The 16,992-nt window shown below is 41.2% G+C and overlaps 1 protein-coding gene across 3 annotated transcripts in view; it reads left to right on the top strand.

Annotated features, from left to right (window-relative positions):
• The first annotated feature begins 6,958 nt into the window (after positions 1-6,958).
• LMO7 (LIM domain 7) overlaps positions 6,959-16,992 on the top strand; it is a 95,928-nt gene continuing 85,894 nt past the window's right edge. For all 3 annotated transcript variants that reach the window (XM_066622472.1, XM_066622470.1, XM_066622471.1), the window contains exon 1: positions 6,959-7,078. The gene's annotated coding sequence lies outside the window, so the exon portion shown is untranslated. The remainder of the gene's footprint in view (positions 7,079-16,992) is intronic.

The raw sequence follows: 16,992 nt of genomic DNA, 5'->3' as shown, positions 1-16,992 counted from the left end.
AGTACTGAAATGGCATAACTTGCAGATAGGTCAATGTTATTCAATATAAAGTTTAAAACAGTCTGGGTCGTTTCAGATGTGCTTTGCAACATTGTGAACCTGTTACCACTATTGTGGTCTCTTGGAGAGATTGGGTATCCATGTTGGATTTACATGCATTTCCTTATTTAGCTCACTATGGGGAAGGTAAATACCCAAACAAAGATCATGTGGTTTAGGTGTTTACCTCTTCTTTGTGAAGAAGCCCAGGGTGTTTACACTGACAGATAACTGAGGCCTATGCCCAATCTCTCTAAGAAAAATCCTGGGGTTAGATGGGTAACATCGGCCCTCTTATTTTCTCCCATAGCCTGTTTAGATGAAATTTGACTGAAATGCAAGAACTGAAAATACCACTTTTAGATTTTTATGGAAATCACTTTTATATTCAATAAAGAAAGAAATGCACTACTCCTTGACAGCACTGGTGCTGTCATCTGTAGCCATTAAAGAAAAAAAAAATCTTAACTACTGATTTGTGAAATTTTCATCCCCAAACATTTTAGGTGCTCTGAAATGGTCCATGAAAAACCTTATCTTGGAGCAAACCATTGATTCTTTTTGCAACTCTTTGCAGTCTAACTCTCCTCAAATGGAATTATGAGGGTTAGGGTAGGGTTTGGGCCACTGCTGCTTTGCTTTATAGTCCCAGCCAATCAGGGATCACTCAGTAAATGTTGTGACATCATGTGCGTTGTCATGCATTATATAGCCAGTCAGGTTTGAATGTGTTCTGACATCACCTAAGGCAGATTAAGTATTTGCATAGTTCTTGCTTTAAATGGAGGTGTTGGCTTGATGGTGACACAATTGGCAGACAACGCTTCTTGCATGGTGCTGGCAGTATTTTTGACCACCAGCACAAACTATCGAGCATCAGTCTAGTTGTCTTTGAACTGGATCATGTACTGTCCTTGAAAAATAGCCTGTGTGCGTTGATTTTGGGGGCACAAAATTTCATGAACTGTGCCCTTTTTTCTGTCTTGGTTCAACACTAATGAAGAGAGCTAGGAAAGGATTAAAACATATATATGTAGATAACATTTTCTAAAGTGGAGAGTAGAAATAGTGCATGGCATTCTTTGCATCAATGCACCCATATTGCATTCTGGCAATGTGCACAATTAGTTAGTCCTAAGCTATGTGATATAAAAAAGAGGAAGAAAAAGTTGAGCTTCTCTTATAGGAAAGGTCTTGGCAAGCTTATAGCAGTACCTGGATTGGGGGAAATGTTTTGTTGTTGGCTTCCTATTTTAATGAGGATCATTGTGACTTGTTTGCAAGCTCTCGCTCTGATGGCAGATGAGAATTATTTTTCTCTGTAAACCGCTTTGTGAACTTTTAGTTGAAAAGCGGTATATAAATGCTGTTAATAATTAATAATAATAATTTTTTCTCACAGAACCTAGAGTGAGCTAGAAACTTCAGATAGTTTCATTCCCTGAACAGCTCAAACAATCACAAATATTCTAGTTCAGCTAAATTCTTCTGGGCTTCATCACTTAATTTTATAATATTCTTGGAATTCTCATCTACGGGGATGACGGCTAGAATTATTAGGACCAAACAAAATTAAATTGGGTTATTTATGGCTGTTTAAAATAAAATAAAGAAGGCAGCGTTTCTTATCAATAATGCCTCAGTTATTTACAGTGGAAACATTAAGAAGAACCAGAACAGTTTAAATGCTCTGTTCTACTTTATATTTTTGAATGACATTTAGAGACAAACTGGATGTCTGATCTGATATTCTGAAAGAAAGGAGTGCATGTGAGAGAGTCTGTTCTGTGTTTAGTGAAAATTGGCATCAGATAAAATGAAGAGTTTTGAGAAAGGCAGTTTTGATTGCATTTCTCTTTTAAAGATGTTGGTTTTATCTTTGCATAAAAATCTTAAATTCTGTAGAATATCTTAGATTTTTTTACTTGTTCACATTAATTGGTTTTAAAATGACACATTTCAGTGCAAACGTTTGAACTGGCATATTTGCTTCCAACCTTGCTGGTATTAATGCAGTGTTGGTTCAGTGCTGTAATTTGTGTGATTTATTACTTCCAATCCTTTAGATATTAGTGCTATTCAAGTCTTATTATAGTGTTAAGGAAATTAAACAAAAACCTATTTAACACAATTTAATGTAGTCAAAATAGACACTGAAAGTACTTGAATGAGGATGCATATACATCTAAGAAAGGTATTTTGGACACAATGCACATCTATTTCATACATCTATTTACAGTTGTTATACCTTGTTCTGGTTTTGCTTGTATAGCTTTAATTGGCACACTACCTGAATTGGAATGGCAGGCATGTAAATAAAGGAGGTAGAGTATGTATTGAGGATTAAATCTTGTTTTGACCTGGAGAAACACCTGTTTCCTTTCATACATCAAGTATTCTGAGTAGCTTGGTTCCCCCCTTCTCCCCATCACTCTTGCTGAATGGTAAATATGTGCTATAACTTGTATTTCTGCTAATGCAAAACGCTTTGTCCCAGCTGAATAATATGACGTTAGTACCTTGGGGCGTGCATACTTGAATTCACTTTTGTTACATAAGGAGAGCCTATGACTCCCACCCAGCGTACTTAAACAATGAAGAAAGCAAACATCTGAAACGCTTAGAGGGTGCTACCAAGATGGAATTGACAATAAGCCAGTCATTTGTGTGTGTGTGTGTGTGTGTGTGTGTGTGTGTGTGTGTGTGTGTGATTAACTTTGCCCATTTTGTATACGTATGCACATGCAAATGGTTAGGAATTTAAGTTAGGTTTTAGGTTAACAGTACATGCTTCTGTAGAATCAAAACAACGAAGTTGTTCCACAACTTTGATAAATGAACTTTATTTAAATAAACAGGGATTCATCCTGAATAATTGTAGCCCATGGTATAATTGTTCCATGTGCTTGAACCCTTCTCTCGGGGCTCTGCAATGCAGTTAATCCAAGTGACTGGGGAAATGCAACTGTTAGCAGTCGTATGTGTATAGCACATGAGTGAGTAATTGTAGCCCTCCTTAGATAAAGGCAAACTTAACCTAAGAATAGCATGTTGGGAGTGGGCTAGTGGGCATCAGCACTAATTAACAATGTGAGAAATGAAACCATGGGAAAATAGATGTCCCATAGGGACCAAGGGCAAATCCAGTATTTGTGTTGGGAAGGACATAAGCACTCCCTTAACTCCAGAGCCCAGGTCAATCAGGTGGGTAGGCTTTGACTCTAGTCTGGACATGGAGCCCAGACCTACCTACGTGGTAGACCTGGGCCCTCGCTTGAGTTTATGGCCTCTGTGACTATCTGCTGAGTTGGTAGACCTGGGTTTCCATCTGGGTTTGGAGCCCAGATCTACTGCAGGGTAAACCTGGACTCCCAATTGAACTTATGGCCTCTATGGCTGTTTTGCTGGGTGGGTAGACCTGGACTACCACCTGGACGTGGAGCCCTGATCTACCTGCTGGGTAGAACTGGGCTTCCATTTTAGCTCCATTGGCCACCAGTACCCCGCCCAGTGGGTGTTCCCCTGGCTCCCAACTTTCTGCTGGTGTGAAAGTTTGGGGGGGGGGCCACGCACCCATGGCTTCCCCCTGAGATTCGCCCATGATAGGGGCTGGCTCAAAGGTGGTGAAGTGGCATTTTGAATAATTGAAACTAGGGAAGTATATTTACACTGGCACCCTGCAAAGAAGCACACGAGACAGAGGCTTGGGATGATTTTAAATTGATAACAGCAGACCTGAAGCAGAGAAAAAACCTTATCTAACCCCTCCCCTGCGTGCTTGCATCTAATTGCTTGGGGGAAATGGTGCTCGCCATCTACCTCCCCCTGATTCCAATCAGGTATTGAATCCTGGCTCAAGGCATCACTCAGTCAAGTATATAAATACTGTTAATAATTAAAAAAATATCCCAGCCAACCCCAAAGGGTTGAGGCAGTCTGCCAGCACAGACCCACACAGGCAAACTCTTTTATAACCCTTTGCTTGAACTAGCGAAGGATCTTGCCAGCCACCCTCATCAACCCAGATACGTGTTGTCAGAACGGTCCTGGCTCACCCACTCACCTTGCTAACCTCAGCATATACACAAGCCCCCATTCCTGGCTACCTGACCAGCACGCCACCTGCCTAGCCCAGACATACCTGCATAGGCTCCTAAGTTAACCATGCACCAATGCCAGTCTGTTGTAGGCAAAAAGAACTGCCAACCCAAAGCCTATCAACAAAATTTCCTGCCTGGTCCCCTAAAGAGTGACCATCTAATCTCAGGTGGTACATAGGACACGTGGGCAGGGGCTTGCTCAATCAGGGCAGACTGACAGTCCCAGTGTCAGCTGCACCTTGCCCCAGCTCTGATGGGCAGCCAATTGCCTGCCCACATTTTCCTGCCCCTGCCCTAGGTGCGGGGGTGGGGGGCAGTGGAAATGGCAGCAGGGCTGCAAGCATCCCACCGGAGTTCAGTAAATCTTCAATAACTAGTGCAGTGGTTCTCAAACTTTTTTAGCACCAGGACTCACTATTTAAAACTGCAATCTATTGGGACCCACCTAGCTTTACTTTAAAAAAAAAGGTCTAGAAAGGTATGTATTTACAAGAAATAATATTTTTGTTTACAGAGAACTCAATCTGTTTTGCAAAGTTCCAGTGTGTGTGGTGGGGGTGAAGAGGGCATGCCTTGGGCAAACTCCTGATGGGCTGCTTTGCTTTTCTCTGCTCAGCTGACAAGTGTACCTGCTGCCTGTTTGCTTTCTCTGCCCCAAACTTAGCACCATGGAAGCATTTGCATAATGTCATCCGAGCCTCCAGTGGAAACATGGGCTTTAAACCCACTGCATGAGCCTCTGCTTGGCAGTCTTCAGTCTGTTCTGAAAAGGATGAAAGTGCTCCCAGTCTCTTTAACTGCCCATTGTAGCACAGCCCAATGCTGCACCTGAATGGGAGAGAAATCCGGTGATTTCTGGTGAAATCTTCCCCAGTGCCCCACTAGAGATTTGCTCAGAACTTCCAGGAGCCTTCCAGACATCTGCACTGTGGTGACTTTTGCTGAGACACTGTAGCTGCTGTCCTTAATGGCAGCAGATCAACTGGACCTCCTGCCTTATGGATGGCGTGAAGCTCCGAATATGTCAAGAGTTGCTGCTGGCTCCTACACTCCTTCTCTGAGTATACCCAAGTCTTTTGGGCATGCAGACAGAGAGAACAACTGTTCCTACCTACCTAACCCTCCCGCCCACTGCCTATATCCTCCTTGAACCTGCCAACATCCTGGCCTAGACTTGACCAACTTCTGTTTATAGAGTAGTACTGCAATACCTTGTCTAATTAGGGACCAGAGCATGGATGAAAGTCAAAAACAGATGAATGTCAAAGCATGGCCTTATTTAGCTTGCAGATTTATTTTGGCTGGTGAAAAATGTAAGCAACCTCAGAACATTGACAAACATCTTGGAAAGTTGGATGAAATCTGACAAAACAGGAAAGCAAATGAATAAAACTTGAAATGTGGTTGTAATTGAAATGACTGAAAGTTGTGCAAGTCAAGGTATTGCTGCAACCAGTCAAACATACTTAAGAACATTCAACTTGAGGCATGTGTGTATCCTGGAAGTTCTTAAGTAGGGGAGCTTCTGTTAGTTTGACTGGTTGCAGCAATGCCTTGGCTTTCACGATTTTGCTCTTTCAGCCATTTTGTGACCATAGATACAATAAAGCCAGTTGCTGAACATTCCCCATCTTAGTCCAGCTAACCTCAGCAAGCCCTGTCCTTCAAGGTAAGACCAACAACATAGAGTACTGTCCTGTAGGTGTTCTGCAAATGCATTTTTTTTCATATTTCACGATAAGTTGGCTCCTGATAGTGATGTTGGACTTGATAACAAAATAACTTGGCAAAGACCCCTAGAGTTCAACCTGTTATGTAGAGGAGCTTCTTATAAAATAGAAGTTCTTGATACCTCAATTATCATATATACATCTTCCTACACTACTATCATTATAATAATTACTGAAATGGTGAATTTAAAGATTTAAGATGGTTGCATTTAATCTTTCTGGAATAGGTGGGTTTCTGAAAAGTGCCTAAGTACAAAAGCTCTGGATTGCCTATTTCAGATTGCCCAACACAGATGGATATGTTTTGTCTGTTTCCTATATGCTGTTCTTATTAGAGTGAATGTATGAGGGGAATTTTGTTTTTGCTAATGGTGATAGTGGGATTCAGCACTGATAAACCGGACACTCTCCTAAATACTTGTATTCACCAAGTAGAAAGTGAGATCACAAACTGAAAAAATCACCTTGCAGTTCTCCATACACTCCCTGTTTAAATAGTTGGCCCAGAACAGGGGCAATAAGTCAGTGCTAAACCACACCTAGGCATTCTGGTTTCCCCAGTGAAAACTGCCCATTTGTCCTGTGTCTTTTGGACCTGTGTTTCAGTTGCTTGCTCTCTCTCTCTCTCTCTCTCTCTCTCATGTTAGCCTGCTCAGTAACCAAAGCCAGATTCTAGGTGCAGTATTCCACAATCAATCTGTAATCATAGAAACAGAGCTCTTCCTCTCAATTCCTCTGTTGCCAGCCATTTCTGGGTGGGTGAATGTCAGTAGCTGGAGTTATTTTTAAATGTGAGAGGTGAGGCTTGTCATGCAAAGCTAAAAGAGGGCGTTTGTTTGCTGAGCTGACATCAAAGCGTAGATTGCTGCTTACTGGCTGGGCTTTCCTGCTTTATACCAGGTAATCGTTAACACGCCTGTCAGTTGCAGAGATCACTGCTCAGTCCAAGGATTTTTATGAAATATTACTTCTTTTATGATCTAGAAGATCAGCTTTTTGTATCTCTGGTGGACTTTGAAACTTTGGAATTTGTGCTAATCAACTTGCAGTCCCTTCTTCCACACTGCTTAACTAAGCATTTGCTTTCTACTTTTCTTCACAGGATAATATAAATGTGTTTTTGAAAGCTTGTGGAAACCTTGGATTAAAAGAAGCTCAGCTTTTTCATCCTGGTGATCTTCAGGATTTATCTAATCGAGTTACTGTCAAGTAAGTACTTTGTTCTCTTGGTTAACACCAACCTTTAGGAATATGATTTTTACAATTAGCCTTGTTGCTGCTATTAATGTAACCTGTAGCTTAGATGGTGTTTGGATGTTCTATTTTGAGATTGTGTGTTTGTTTTGAGATGTGCAAGCCTGGAAAATTTGCAGTTATTTAATGTGCAGATTTGCCAGGAACAACAGTCTTAAGTAATTTTTTTAATTTGCTGACATTTAAAATATACTAAACTGCCTTCCTAATTAATAGTTGCAGATGCCAAGTAGAAGGTTCCACAGCTTTAAAATGCAGAAGTAAAAATGGAAACCTTCACTGTAAACTGTAGTTACCTAAAGGATACTGTGTGTATGTGTGTGGTGTGTATACTCAAACTCACCTTTGGTCTAGTATTCAAATGTTGAAATGTGTAATCTAGAGAACTGGACCTAAGGCACGCGCTCTGTTACCAGCATGTTGTAACATACTATTAGTCATGTTCAGGAGATGTGTAGTAGCTAAAATGGTGAGTTGTGAGCCATAAATCTACCAGGTGGTCTTGGATACTGCCCTGTCTGAAATGGGGAGAAGCTTATAACAGCCCACTGTACAAGGCTGATGTATGCATTGTTTTCAGTAATCTTATGAAGCAGTTTAGAATGCTGAGAGTGCTGTATAGATGCTAAGTGTTCAATAGCAAATACTAATTTAACCATTCCTGAGGGCAATCTTTCTCTCATGACTCAGATTGTGATTAAGGAAAGCAATATCATGTACAACCTCTATTATTATTGTTGTTGTTATTGTTGTTTTATTGTTATGGATTCTCATAGAAAGGGCAGAGAATTTAAGGGCAGTGTGTTCATACTAAGAATAATTGCTGTAACATTTTTCCATTAAACAGTTATCACTATGTTGGATCTTGCACAATTCTTTACTTTCTATAATCTTGAGATACCAGAGCTTTTTTTTTTTTTTTTAATGGGGTATTTGAGTTTCAGTAAGGAGCAGGCCAAAGTCCTTCATACGTTGCCAAGAATTTTGTAGTTAACAAGTGTTACTAAAGTAAATATGACATACAGAAAATGTCTCCTAGGACTGTTCAACTGCCTCATGTTGTTGAGTACCGCCACTACCTTAGTACTTAGGTGATTGTGGAAAAGTTAGGTGGTAGTAATCAGCAGTGCAAAAATGTAAGGATTCAGTACTACCCTTTTGGTTTTGCCCTTCTGAAATGAACTGAAATGTGTGTGAAGGTGGAGTTGTCAGGAATGTTGGTCTAAGAATGGTAAACAGGGTTGTGAAATCAACATTGCTAAACTTGCAGGAACTTGGAAAAATACTAATCCAAAAATCAGGTTTCTAAACAACTACTTATTGGCCACCTGGAGCAGATTTCTGTGTGAGTTTTGTTTCTCCCTCACTCTGTCAGGAGGCAGAAAAGTGAGTAGCCGTAGCAAAAGTATAAGAGCCTCATTCCAGAGGCAGTAAGTGGGACTGTTGTCTCTCCTCTCTCCCTAGAAGGCGGTTAGGTGTGCCCCATCCAGAACAGAGTGCCACTGGAAGTGGTGGGGATGGTCCCACGTGATGTGCTCCACACTAATCATGATGGGCCGACTGTCTTCTGTCTTTCTTTCCCACTCTGATTGATTATATATATGAGAGAGATGAAACAATGTACATATCCCTCTAGACCAGCAGTTTTCAACCACTGTGCTGCAGCACATTGGTGTGCTGCAGATGTTCTGCAGGTGTGCCACTGGAGTTTGGGGGATGGTCACTTATTAGTAGGGCCACTGGGGGATATGAACCCCTTACCGGTAGCATGGTGTGCCTTGTCAATTGTCAAAAAAGTGGTGTGCCTTGACAATTTTAGCACCTTGTCAATGTGCTGTGAGATGAAAAAGGTTGAAAATCACTGCTCTAGCCCTCCCCCCCACCCCGCAAATGCAGTGGATCTGCTTACCTGTGGATCAGGTTACCTGTGTTACCTTAATTTCTCACTCCTCTCCTCAAGAGAGATGATCAGAAAGGGAGTAGGAGTGCCACTGTATTCACTGGGCAGGACTGCCTGTTTACTTTTTGCTGGCTGAGCGAGAGATGGCAGGCTGCACTCACCTTCTGTGGTAATCCTGTGGATGCTGCTCATGGATTCAGTTTCTCTTTTCCTTCCAGACTTCTAAATTCCTAATTCTGTCCTTCACCCCAGCACAGTGTCTTTTCTAGTGGCAGTTTGCTGGTGTCTATGCTGTGTTTTTGTTTTTTTTTAAATGTGAGCCCTTTAGGAACATGGAGTGATTTGGTTATTTGATTTTCTCTGTAGACTACTCCAGACTTTTGCTGAAAGTTGATTTGTAAATATGAATAAATAAAAAAAATTATGTCTGGGAAGGGGAAAGGTAATTCATACTGCACTGGAGAAATGGCTCTGAGCCAACAGCAGTTGCCCTTCCATGCAAGTGTTTCTGTGGTTTGAAGGAAAAGGGAGAGTTTTCCCTTCTGCTCATATTCTGAGAGTGAGTTAATTCAGTGGTTCTCAAACTGTGGGACAGGACCCAGCAGTGGGTCACAGCCTGATTTTTAGTGTGTTTTGAAGCTGATGGCTGACAAGGAAAATGCACTGAGCCCTATGGAAACCAAAGCAGAGCAGCACATTCATGTTTACTCGTGAGTAGGAAAATGTGCCCCAGTCTACTTCAAAGGGCAAAACTGAGAGGAATGCAACACCACCAGAATGGTCCTTATCAGATTAATGCAGACCCCTCAAAACACTGTAAGGAATTCTCTCCCTCCAAACTGACAAGGAAAATGTATTGCATCTTATGGCAAGTGAAACTGCCTACTCATGAGTACATGTGCACAAGTGGCTTACATGCTTCTGTTCTTATTGAGGGCTAGGTGAAGGGGAACACAAGGCTGCCAGAATGGTCCCAATCTGATGAACGTGGAGCTCAACAGATGCTCCAGAAGGCTATCTCCCCACACCATCATAAAAAGGATAAAAACAGGGGCTTGAAAGGCTGGTTAAACCTTTTTTAGTCTTGTAAGTGGGTTTCAATAGTGTTTTAAAAAGTGGGTCCCAGTGCTAAAAAAATTGGGAACCACCAAGTTAATTGGAAGTGAATGACAAACATCTGCTGACTATTTACAAGTCTGCTCAAAATCTTTTAAACAGTTTCTGAAATAGAAAGACTTTTTGCATATTCTGTATTTGCAACTGTAATGTAGCCTATTACAAAAATGGTGGTACAGGTGTGCCCTTGTATTCATGGGAGGTTCTATTCTGGGATACACAGCCCCCCCCCCCCCCCCGCAATCCCCTCTGAGGTATTCCCCGGCCCTTATAATGCATAAAGGCATAGAAATGTCACTTTCAGTTATGCCGAAAAACAGGAAGTGATTTTTGACCTAAACAGCCATTCTAAGCCCCTCAGAGGCTGCAGGTGGATGCATGTGGCCTCTGCGGTGCTTAGAAGAGCCTCTGGAGGTGAGGGGAGCATAGCTCCCAGAGGGCTCGTGGATGCTGGGTGCTTGGGAGTATAGCTCCCAGAGTGTGCCTCCAGAGGGTGCATGGGGGCTTCCACATCTGCAGGTAATTGAAACCGTGTATATGGAATCCAGATATAGGGGTTCCCCTGTATTGGTGACATTGGCAGCACTTGAATTAAAATGTTCTCATTTTTTAGATCATTTCAGGGTAAGTTTCAGTTTTCAACTATTACACATTTTCTATTTGGCATTTGTCTTCCCTGTTTCCTGTAGACCAAGTATTGACAGTTTAAACACAGAAAGATATACTATGCTAGAACAACAATGGCCTTATGCTGGCTCTGCTGCATATATCACATCTTAGTAGGTGTGTTAAATATTGCAGTAATTAAGAAGTGGCTTCAGTGGTGGTGCTCTTGTGTGGAATGATTATAAAAACAAAACACAAGCCTAGAATGATTAGAAGTTGACATGAGCTCATCTTCAGCTGTAGTCGCTATGATACAAAATAAACTGAAACTGAGATCTGACAGTTCAGAAGAAAGTAGTTGTGCAAGATATGCCCTGAAACTATTAGTATGAACTGCAAGCCAAAGAGTAATTGGTATGTGCAGTCGTTTGGCCATGACTACAGATGAGCTAAATGGTGAAACTGAGACCTTCTGGTATATTAATGCTGTATTTCCAGTGGTCCTTAGGGCAGAACCCATCAATCATGGTGGTACATTCTCAACAGACCTACAAGGTCTTCCTAGTAGACTCAAGCAAAAGAAAAATGTATTAATAATAATAATAATAATAATAATAATAATAATAATAATAAACTTTATTTATATCCCGCCCTTCTCCCCAAAGGGATCCAGGGCGGCTTACAACATATTAAAAACAAATTAAAAACATAACTTAACCGCAAATAAAAACATATTAAAACACATTAACAGATACCCATAAAAACAGTAGTCAGATAAAAAGTCAGATAAAAAGAGCAAAACGCAGCAAATCATAGAGGAATCAGGCCTGTAAAAATACTAAAAGATATAGAAAAGATGTTTAAAAAGGCCATGAACTCAGAAGGCTTGTTTAAACAAAAAGGTCTTCAGGCCTCGCCGAAAAGTCTCAAGAGAGGGAGCCATTCTCAAGTCAAGGGGAAGGGAGTTCCATAATGTTGGTGCCACTACTGAGAAGGCCCTATTTCTTGCCGCCATCTCATGTACCTCCTTAGGCGGCGGCACTTGTAAAAAGGCCTTCTCTGATGACCTAAGAGGACAAGCCAGATTGTACGGAAGTAGGCGATCTCTGAGATACCCTGGCACAGAGCAGTATAGGGCTTTAAAGGTCAAAACCAGCACCTTGAATTGGGCCCGGAAACTAATGGGCAGCCAATGCAGCCCCCGGAGAAGCGGGCTGACAGAGTCAAACCACTTAGCTCCAGTGACCACACGGGCCGCCGCATTCTGCACTAATTGCAGTTTCCGAACTGTCTTCAGGGGCAGCCCCACATAAAGCGCGTTACAATAATCTAACCTCGATGTCACCATGGCATGGATCACCGTTGCCAGGTCTGCACGATCCAAGTATGGCCACAGCTGGCACACCAGCCGAAGCTGAGCGAAGGCCCCCCTAGCCACAACCGCCACCTGGGAATCCAGGAGCAGCTGCGAATCCAGGTGGACCCACAAGCTGCGGACCTGTTCCTTCAGAGGGAGTGCAACCCCATTCAGAGCAAGCCGATAGTCCAGTACCTGCATCGAGGATATCCGAACCAGGAGAGCCTCTGTCTTATCCGGATTTAATTTCAGCTTATTAGCCCCCATCCAGATCCTCACTGCTCCCAGACAGCGCTCCAGGCCCTCAACTGCCACCCTGGAGTCTGGAGGAAAGGAGAGAGAGCGAGCTGGGTGTCATCAGCATATTGATGACACCCCACTCCAAACCCCTGGATGACCTCTCCCAGCGGTTTCATGTAGATATTAAATAGCATGGGGGACAGAATTGAACCCTGTGGCACCCCGCACCTCAAAGTCCAGGGTGTCGAACAGGCATCCCCCAGCACCACCATCTGGGACTGACCCTCTAAGTAGGAGTGGAACCACCGCAAAACAGTGCCTCCAACTCCCAACTCGGCCAATCGGTCCAGAAAGATACCATGGTCGATGGTATCGAAAGCCGCTGAGAGGTCCAGCAGGACCAACAGGGACGCACTCCTCCTGTCCAGTCCCCGGCGTAGGTCATCCACCAAGACAGTTTCCGTCCCAAAGCCCGGCCTGAAACCAGATTGAAAAGGATCCAAATATTATAAGCGGTCGTACATACAACTTAAGTTATGTCCTTTTTAATAGTGCAGGAGAGATGGCAATTTCCCATATATGCCCTAACACTGACTTTATTCAATTCAATTTTAACTTTTTTCCCTTTTGAACTATATTATTAAATGATGTATAGGATTGTGGCATCCTTTTGAAGGCTTCAGTTGAGAAAGTAATTTTCTTCTCATGCATGAATTACTCCTCTTTGGTATCCCCAGAACATGTAGTGGGAGCTATGGTAATATGTGCCTATGGCACTATGTAAAGGCACTTAATGAAGGATTGTGAATATTGTTTTTATAGTAGGACTGTGCCCTGACCCTGTGGCGAAATTGAAAGTAACTGGTTCGGTGGCAAACCAGTGAGTTGGCAGCATGAGCCATTTTGTTTGGATAATCATTGCACAAATTAATGCTTCTGGGAATACCAGTGTATTAACTGTGCCTTGGGCCCAGAGAATTTATTAATACTGAGCACTAAATTTTATAAAATTGCCATAGCTGTGCAACCTCGTCCATTTATTATATTTGTATCCAGCTACATTGGTTATCAGTTGTTTGGTCACCTGGGCCCACATTTAAGGTGTTGCTTATTACCTTTAAAATTGTGTATGATTTGGGACTGAAGCAAGTCATGGCATAAACTGCTTCACTAGGAAGCTGCTTGAAGCATTCACTAATGAGGCTACGTCATATCTCTGAAACTAGACGTGATAAGGCAAAGCCATTTTTGGAACCAGCACCCCAAATATACCCAGGAATAGGTCTAACTTTCGAGATGACAAAATGTATGTTGGCCTGGGTAGTGAGTCCAGAACCAACTTTTATAATAAGTTTCAAGCTCAGCTTCATAAGGTTTTGACTATAGTATCAATTGTATGGTACAAGGCAAGGGCTTTTTCAAAGTCCTAGCTGGCTAGACACGGTGCAGAAGTGGATGGCATGCGCCTAAAACCTCAATTTCAGCTGAAAATGTCTTGTTCTCTTTGTTGCCTTAAACATTGAAACTTGACGTACATATGTGTTAATCAACTGAGAAAATGCCTTGAATTTGAACATACAATAGCAACAAAAAGTTGGATAAGTTTTCTGCACGGGGAGGTTGAGTCTTTGTTTCTGTAGGAAGTAAGTGTGTCTTGAGGTCATGCCACTGAGATTATTATAGGGTGCAATGTGAAACTCCTGCTAAAAATACTTGCAGCAGCTTGGGTAGAGCTAAACAGAGCATTTTAGTCACTTCTAATTCTTCCTCTGATGTACATTTTTCAAGTTATATTAATGTGTTAGGTTTTTTAAATTTTAAATTGGACTCTGTGTGACATATTGAGGGCTTTTGAGTTGGGATTATTGGTACTTTACTTTTTTTAAAAGCTGAATCTCTGCAGAAAGATTTTTTAAGATTTTTTTTAACTGACTCTAAAATAATGTTTTTCTTCTCATGGAAAAGAGTCTTCAGTCTGGTCCTATGCAGGTTACTGAAATGAACATTTCACAGAGTGCAATGAGACTTGAGTTTGAATTTGCAGCCTTAATGCTTGCAACTCAAATGTGTGTAATTGATGGCACTGCTCCAGTGCCGTATCTGAGTTGTGGAACTGTCCTTTGCACAGCATACCATACTGTTGTGGGCCTTTTTTCCAACAGCGTACTTGCTTGTATAATTGTGCACGTTCTGTGTGCTACTTTCAGTTATTTCTGTGTTCTCTTATTTAAAATCTTGAATTTGCTGCACTTAAGCACATCATCAACCTGTCAAATGTCTCACTTTTAATTATGAAATTCTATGCAACTATTGACTGTGAACATCTTAATTCTGTTGGTGTCTGAGACTGCAGTCCATCTCTGTAGGACTGATTTCTGAATAAGATTGTTTAGGATCATGTTGGGATCATTGTGTTCAAATATATGGTGGTTAGCTAGTTATTTTAATTGTTGAAAACTTTGCTTGCTGTGTGTTTTAAAATAAACAATACACTCAATTGTGTGGATCGTTTCAGTAATTTTTTTATTAGTTTCAGAATCATAATGCTTCTCTGGAGGCTGAAAATCTAATCTTTAATTTATCAATTTTGAGAAGAAACTGGTGTGTACCATTGATTATGCTTGTATGATTATCCAGAGAAGAACCTGCTCCTACTTGAAATTTAGCAGGCCCTTTTGCATCCCTAATCTGCGTAAGGGGCAACTTGAATTTTGGCAAAGAACACAGGGAGGATTGATCCCACTGGAACTATTGGGAGTCTGTTTCAGCCTACCCTTATCTCCAGACTTGATTTGAACTGTAGTTACATGCTCAAAATTGAGAACTATGCTTCGACTTCATTTTATTCGAAGGTCTGGTCTAGAGGGTAGAGCCTCCATTTGCCTGAAGATAACATCCACAAGGTCGCCAGTTCGAGGCCACCAGCACTGTGCGACCTTGAAGCGGCTGACAAGCTGAAGCTGAGCTATTCCATCTGCTCTGAGCGTGGGAGGATGGAGGCCAGAATGTGAAACCAGATCAGAATGAAACATCTGAATTGTTGTGGTTCTTGAAAGATAGAAGCTTCTTTCAATTGTAAAAATCCCTATGGGGATTTAAATAAGCCTGCCTATGTAAACCACCTTGAATAAAGTCTTGAATAAAGACCAAGAAAGGCGGTATATAAATACCTGTATTATTATTAATATTATTCACATATGGCTGGCTGTCTTGTAGGAGGGAGCATTCACTTCACAATTGGAATAAAACTTGGAATATCAATGTTGGCACTCATGGCCTGCAATCCGAAGATCTTTAACTAGAAGCCCAGTTACAATTATGTTGTGTTTAATTATATTTAATAATTAAATTATGTGTCTTTTTTTCCCTGATGGAATTTAAGGGGAAATGTTTTATTTGAGCGCATAGAACTCCTATATTCAGCTTCAGGAATGTAGGAAAAACTGGAAATCGCATGAATCTGTTGATAGCATTGATCAACTGTTGATAGAAGTGGTTTATGGTGGCAGTGGAAAGGGAAAGCAAAAGAACAGGTAACCATAATTTAGCATAAAATAGTATACTTCTATATTACCATATTTAATTACTGGTAAAAGTTCTTATCCACAAGTAAATCTGGGTATAATCCAATATAATTTGTACTTGAAATAGCCTAACAATTCTCACAAAGTTAATATGATAAAGCAAATGGAGCAATCCTTCCTTCCTTGTTGGCTTCTTGAGCGCAGCAGAAATTAATTCTATCAACTGAAGCATGTAAACCTCACGTATAATACTGAAGCTTTAAATATTTACCCTATGAGCTAAAATCTAATGAAGTGGAAGTGATGACTAGTTAATAACAAAACAAAACTTCTCAGTAAATCCCTCACAGAATTACTGTATCCACTTTGTTTGAATTATGTCCTATGACTATTTACTCATGTTTCATTATACCACATGAGTACTTTTGATATCTGTCTGTCTTGGGATAATTGAATTCTCTGTAAGTCAGTGGCTACCTAAAACTATTAGAACTCTATGTGTTTAGGCATGCTGGACCGAGAGGAGTAATATTTAACTTTGGGGTGTAGATATGTATGTTGTCATCGTTTGATAGTGCTCAGTCACTATTGCGTGTTGCTGTAAATTACCAATCCTCTTGTTCTCTGGCATGAATGTTTCACTTAATAGCTCACTAAAAATTCCTTCCGAGATATAAGTTTCTTTCTTTCAGTAAAGGAGGAAATACTCTTTGCTTTCCTTTTTAGTTAACCATGAACTATAGACCAGGTGTCTACAGTGGTGGAGAAATGGAGCAGATGGTTGGACATAGTCCTCCATTCATAAGAAGCTATTTAAGCTCCAGCTGTGTTTTCAGAAGGAAAAAAGATGGCTGCAATGGGGCATATGATCTTGCCCTATAATCCTCCCGAGTAAGGAGTACAGGGAATGAGAATAAATAGCTGTGCCTCTGTGGATTGGGATGGTGATTTTTCTTCCCCTCGCATGTGCAGGTTTCCTTTTAAATTCTGGCAGTTCGTCCAAAATGTCCATTCCAAAGCACCTAGAAAACATGCCGTTTAGTAATAGTAATGTAAATATTTTACTGTGTAGAATTCTGTACTCTGTACTCCTTCTTTCCGTGAACATTGTTTTCAAAAACTTGGC

Source organism: Tiliqua scincoides, chromosome 3 (assembly GCF_035046505.1).
Source record: "Tiliqua scincoides isolate rTilSci1 chromosome 3, rTilSci1.hap2, whole genome shotgun sequence".
In the NCBI taxonomy this organism is placed as follows: Eukaryota; Metazoa; Chordata; class Lepidosauria; order Squamata; family Scincidae; genus Tiliqua; species Tiliqua scincoides.
Note: the sequence above shows the minus strand (reverse complement) of the source record. Positions and strands in the feature narration are given on the sequence as shown.